The sequence below is a fragment of the Mus pahari genome, chromosome 16 (genome assembly GCF_900095145.1).
Source record: "Mus pahari chromosome 16, PAHARI_EIJ_v1.1, whole genome shotgun sequence".
NCBI classification, from domain to species: Eukaryota; Metazoa; Chordata; class Mammalia; order Rodentia; family Muridae; genus Mus; species Mus pahari.
Window position 1 is genome coordinate 18780475 of NC_034605.1, and position 7194 is coordinate 18787668.

Below are 7194 nucleotides of genomic sequence, written 5' to 3' on the forward strand. Positions count from 1 at the left end.
GATATATACAGCATATTACACCCTAATAAAAAATAATATACCTTCTTCTCAGAACCTCATGGTACATTCTCCAAAACTGACCATTTAATCTATCACAAAACAAGCTTCAACAGATACAAGAAGATTGAAATAACACCATGCATCCTATCAGATCACCATGAACAAAGGCAATAACAACAACAACAAAACAGAAAACCTACGTACCCAAGGAAACTGAACCACTCAATACTTAATGATAACTTGGTCCAGGAAGAAATAAAGAAAGAAATTAAAAACTTCCTGGAATTCAATGAAAATGATAACATAGCCTATTCAAACTTATATGGGACACAATGAAAGCAGCGTTAATAGAAAAACTCATAGCACTAAATACATCCTAAAAAAATTGGAGAGATACTACACTAGCAGCTTAACCGCATACCTGAAAGACCTAGACCAAAAAGAAGCAAACACACCCACCAGGAGTAGACTGGAGGAAATAGACCAGGGCCAAAATAAACCAAATAGAAACAAAGAGAATGATACAAAGAATCAACAAAATCAAAAGCTGGTACTTGGAGAAAATCAACAAGATAGATAAAGCCCTAGCCAAACTGACTAAAGGGCCCAGAGATAGTATCCAAATTAACAAAATCAAAATTGAAAAGGCAGATATAATGAATGGGAGCAACTGAGGAAATTCAAAAATTATCAGATCCTACTACAAAAGCCTATAGTCATGAAAACTGGAAAATCTAGTTAAAATGAGTGATTTCCTAGACAGAAACCATGTACCAAAGTTAAATCAAGAGCAGGTAAACGACTTAAACAGTCTCATATCACCTAAAGAAATACAAGTCATTAAAAATCTCCCAACCAAAACAAAAACAAAAAGAAAAACAAAAACGAAGAAGGAGGAGGAAGAGGAGGAGAAGGAGGAGGAAGAGGAGGAGGAGAAGAAGAAGAGGAGGAGGAGCCAGATTACTTTAATGCGGAATTCTACCAGACCTTCAAAGAAGAACTAATATCAACACTCCTCAATCTATTCCATAAGATAGAAACAGAAGAAACACTACCTAACTCATCCTATGAAGCTATAATTACTCTGGTACATAAATCACTTAATTCAGACCAACTTAACTTATGAATATCAGTGCAAAAATACTCAGTAAAATTCTAGCAAATCAATAGTATTCAACATAGTACTCAAAGTTCTAGCTAAGCAATAAGACAACAAAAGAAAGTCAAGGGGATGCAAATTGGCAAAGAGGAAGTCAAGGAATCACTATTTGCAGATGATATGATAGTATACATAAGCAACCCCAAAAATTCTACCAGAGAACTTCTACAGCTGATAGACAACATCAGCAAAGTGTCTGGATATAAAATTAACCCAAACAAATCAGTAGCTTTTCTTTATACAAATGACAAACTGCCTGAGAGAGAAAGTAGGGAAACAACACCCTTCACAATAGTCATAAGTAATGTAGAATATCTTGGGATAACTCTAAACAAACAAGTGAAAGACCTGTATGACAAGAACTTCAAGTCTTTCAGGAAAGAAATAAAATGACAAGATCTCCCATGCTCACGGATTGGTAGGATTAACATACTAAAAATGGCCATCTTACCAAAAAGCAATCTACAGAACACAATCCTCATGAAAATTCCCATACAATTCTTCAAAGACATGGAAAGAGCAATTCTCAATTTCCCATGGAAAAACAAAAAAACCCAAGATAGTGAAAACAATTCTTAACAATAAAAGGACTTCTACGGGAATCACCATCCCTGACCTCAAGTTGTACTATAGAGCAAAAGTGATAAAATCTGCATGGCATTGGTACAGAGACAAACAGATTGATCAATGGAATAAAGTTGAAGACCCAGAAATAAAACCACACACTTATGGACACTTGATCTTTGACAAAGAAGAAAAAATATACAATGGAAAAAGAAAAGAAAACAACCTCAATAAATGGTTGCTTGTCTAACTGGCAGTCAGTGTGTAGCTCATAAATCTGTGTCTGTCACTTTACACAAACTCAAGTGCAAGTGTATCAAGGATCTCAACATAAAACCAGATACACTGAATGTAATACAAGAGAAAATTAGAAACAGCCTCAAACTCATTGACACAGGGGAGTTGGGGGAACTTCCTAAACAGAACGCTAATGGCTCATGCTCTAAGATCAAGAATTGGTAAGTGGGACTTCATGAAACTGGAAAGCTTCTGTAAAGCAAAGGACATAGTCAGTAGAACAAACCGGTAACCTACAGATTGGGAAAAAAAAATCTTAACTAACCCTCTGTCTGATAGAGGGCTAATATCCAAAATATATAAAAAACTCAAGAAGCTAACCTCCAAAAGACCAAACAACCCAATCAAAAAATGGAGTATAGAGCTGAAAAGAGAATTCACAGCATAGGAATCTTGAATGGCTGAGAAGCACTTAAAGAAATGTTCAAAGTCTTTAGTGTTCAGGGAAATGCAAATTAAAACTATTGTGATATTCCACCTTACACTAACCAGAATGGCTAAGATCAAAAACTCAGGTGATAGCACATCCTTATGTGGAGAAAGAGGAACACTCCTCCATTGCTGGTAGGATTGTAAACTGGTACAGCCACTCTGGAAATCAATGTGGACGTTCCTCAGAAAATTGAAAATATATCTACCTGAAGACCCAGCTATACCACTCTTGGGCATATACCCAAATGATGCCCCACCATGTCACAGGTGCACATGCTGCACAATGTTTATAGTGGCCTTATCTGTGATTGCCAGATGCTAAAAACAACCCAGATATCCCACAATGGAAGAATGGATGCAGAAACAAGTACATTTACACAACAGATTACTATTCAGCTATTTAAGAATGAGGACGTTGTTGGCTTTGCAGGCAAGTGGATGGAGCTAGATAACATCATTCTGAGTGAAGTAACTCAGACCCAAAAGGACATACATGATATGTACTCACTCATAAATGGATATTAGCCAAAAATTACCTAGGGTACAATCTACAGAACTCAAGAAGTTTAACAAGCAGAAAGGCCCAAGTGGAGATGCTTCAATCCCACTTAGGAGGGAGAAGGAAGCAATCAATGGGGGCAGAGGCAGGGAGTGAACTGGTGGGAGAGGGGAGGGGAAGGGGGAAAGAGAGACATGATCAGGTATGGGGTTGAGGAGACAGGAGAGAAGCCCTGAGGGCTAACAGAATGAATGGAAATATCTAACCTTGTGGGTTGGGTGGTGTGTGTACTGTCTAGAAAGTACCAGAAACCTGGGAGGTGAGAGACTCTCAGGACTTAGTGGGAGACACCTTAGATGAAATGCCCAACACTGGGGAGAGGGAACTCATAGGATACACCTCCAGTATCAAGTGGAGGGATGAGGTTACCATCCTACAGTCAAAATTTCTGACCCAGAATTGTTCCTGACTAAAAGAACTGTAGGAACAACAATGGATAAATGATTGAGGGAAAGGCGATCCAGTTACCGGCCCAACTTGGGATCCATCTGAAGGGGAGACACCAAGGCCTGACACACTGTTACTGATGTGTGCTTACACACAGGAGCCTAGCATGGCTGTAGACATGTGCAAATACTTGCATCCAACCATTGAAATGAAGTTGGGGATCCCTTTGTTTGAACTAGGGAAGGGCTGGTTGAAGCTCAGGAGGGTGACCCCATAGGAAGACCAGCAGTCTCAACTAACTGGGACCCTGAGATCTCACAGACACTGAGCCACCAACCAAGCAACATACACTGAGCTGGTTCAAGGATTGGCACATGTACAGCAGAGGACTGCCTGGTCTGGCCCCTGTGTGAGAAGAGGCACCTAACCCTCAAAAGGTTTGAGGCCTTAGGGAGTGGGGAGGCCTGGCGGGGATGGTGAATGGGGGGAACATCTTCTTGGAGACAGGCGGCAGGAGAAATGGGATGAGGAACTGTGGGAGGCCTGACCGGGAGAGGGCAAAGACTGGACAGTAAAAAAATAAAAGTTAAAAAAAAAAAAAAGCAAAATGCTCAACATGGATTGGACATGGGTATAATAAAAGAATTTTTAAAAATGTTTGTGCTTCCTATGAACCTACTGCTTCATATTGTTATAATTATCTTTTTGGTTGCAGCAATACTGAACAATGGTTGCCATGTGATTTTCATTTAATTGCTAAAACCGTTCTTAGCTCTTCCCTGTTTCTTCAGTGGCAAATGTGGCTTACAGATGATACTCCTAAATTCCTTAATGTTATCTTCAGTCCCTAGTCTCTATCTGTCCCAGTAGATGTTCAGTCAACTGCAGATTACAGTAATCCAAAACAGCCTGAGTGTGCCAGCCCCAGATATTCATTGGAATCTGCATCCTAGACTGTTTCAAAGTGGCCTGGACTTCCTAGCTCCATGCAGTCTTCAAGAACCTCTGCAGTGATTGAACCAGATGCCCTCAGCATGAGTTCCTCTCCCCCTTCATGGTTTTGTCTGACATTCAAGCCTTCCTGGAATCTGACAACACCAGTTTCAGGAGGAAATAGTTATAGAAGAGATTGTGTCACCACTTTCTTTATCATCTAAAAAGCCTGAGTAATCTCTAAAATTAAATGGAAATGTAAACACCACATGTCCAAATCTTTGGAACTAAATGAAGGTAGTCCTAAGAGGTACATTTTTATCACTAAATGCTTACATCAGTAAGTTTGGGAGTTCTCAAGTAAATAACTTAACGATACACATTATGATATTGACAAAAAGATAAAAAGAGAATAAGACAAATCTAAAAGTAGTAGATGGGAAGTGAGAGAAGACACAAACTAATAAAATCAAAGATAAAGAAGACAGAAGAAAAGCTATAGTGCCTGGAGCAATGGCTCAGTATTTAAGAGCACTTCTTGTTCTTCTAGTGGACCAAAGTGTGTTCTGCACCTCAGTCCTGCCCAGAGAAACCAGGCCTCTCAAGAGTGCTAACACACCAAAGATCTAAGGAGTGCTGACATACTTAAGATCACAGGCTCACAGAAGGGACAAGCTCCAGTCAGAGAGCAAAACCAGCTAACGCCAGAGATAACCAGATGACAAGGGACAAACACAAGAACCTAAGCAGCAAAAACAAAAGCTACCTGACATAATCAGTACCCAGTTCTCCCACCACAGCAAGCCCCAGACACCCCAATACACATAAAAAGCAAGATTCTGATTTAAAATCACATCTCATGATGGTGACGAGGTGAAAGGAGATAAATAGCTCTCTTAAAGAAATACAGGAGAACACAGGTAAAAAGATAGAAGCACTTAAAGAGGAAAAATGTAAGTCCCTTAAATAATTACAGGAAAACACAAACAAACAGGTAAAGGAATTGAACAAAACCATCCAGGATCTAAAAATGGAAAAAGAAACAATAGAGAAATCACAAGGGGGGACAACCCTGGAGATAGAAAACCTGGGAAAGAGATCAGGAGTCATAGATGCAATCATCACCAACAGAATACAAGAGATAGAAGAGAAAATCTCAGGTGCAGAAGATACCATAGAAAACATTGACACAACAGTCAAAAAATGCAAAATGCAAAAATCTCCTAACCCAAAACATCCAGGAAATCCAGGACACAATAAGAAGACCAAACCTAAGGATAGTAGTAAAAGAGAGCTTAGATTCCCAACTCACAGGGTCAGTAAACATCTTCAACAAATCATAGAAGAAAACTTGCGTAATCAAAAGAAAGAGATGACTATAAGCATGCAAGAAGCCTACAGAATTCTAAATAGATTGCACCAGAAAAGAAATTCCTCCCATCACACAATAATCAAAACAAGAAAGCACAAAACAAAGAAAGAATATTAAAAGAATTAAAGAAAAAAGGTCAAGGAACACATAAAGGCAGACCTAACTGAATAACAACAGGCCTCTCACCAGAGATTCAAAAAGCCAGAAGATCCGGGACAGATCTCATACAGACACCAAGAGAACACAAATGCCAGCNTAGGCAACTATACCCAGCAAAACTCTCAATTACCATAGATGGTTAAAACAATATATTCCATGACAAAACCAAATTTACACAATATCTTTCTAAAAATCCAGCCCTACAAAGGATGATAAATGGAAAATTCCAACACAAGGAGGATAACTATTCCCAAGAAAAAGCAATAATTTAATTTTCTTTCAACAAACCCCCAAAAAGATAGCCATACAAGCTTAATTTCACTTCTAACAACAAAATTAAAAGGAAGCAACAAGCACTTTTCCTTAATATCTCTTAACATCAATGGATTCAATTCCCCAATAAAAAGACATAGACTCTCCTTGTACAAAGCTCAAGTATAACTGGATAAAAGAACTCCACATAAAACCAGAGACACTGAAACTTATAGAGGAGAAAGTGGGGAAGAGCCTCGAAGATATGGGCACATGGGAAAGATTCCTGAACAGAACAGCAATGGCTTGTGATGTAAGATTAAGAATTGACAAATGGGACCTCATAAAATTGCAATGCTTCTATAAGGCAAAGGATATTGTTAATAAGACCAAAAGGCAACCAACAGATTGGGAAAAGATCTTTACCAATCCTAAATATGATAGGGGGCTAATATNCAATATATATAAAGAACTCAAGAAGTTGGACTCCAGAAAAACAAATAACCCTATTAAAAAATGGGGTACAGAGCTGAACACAGAATTCTCAACTGAGGAATTTCACATGGTTGAGAAGCAACTAAAAGTTGTCCAACATCCTTAATCATCAGGGAAATGCAAATCAAAACAACCCTGAGATTCCACCTCACACCAGTCAGAATGGCTAAGATTAAAAACTCAGGTGACAGCAGATGCTGGTGAGGATGTGGAGAAAGAGGAATACTCCTCCATTGCTGGTGGGACTGAAAGCTGGTACAACCACTCTGGAAATCAGTTGGGCAGTTCCTCAAGACATTGGACATAGTTCTACCAGAAGATCCAGCACTACCACTCCTGGGCATATACCCATAAGATGCTCCAACATGTAATAAGGACACATGCTCCATTATGTTCATAGCAACCTTATTTATAATAGCCAGAAGTTGGAAAGAACCCAGATGTCCCTCAAAAAAGGAATGGATACAGAAAATGTGGTANATTTACACAATGGAGTACTATGCAGCTATTAAAAACAATGCATTTATGAAATTCTTAGAAAAATGGATAAATAAGGAGAACATCATCCTAAGTGAGGTAACCCAA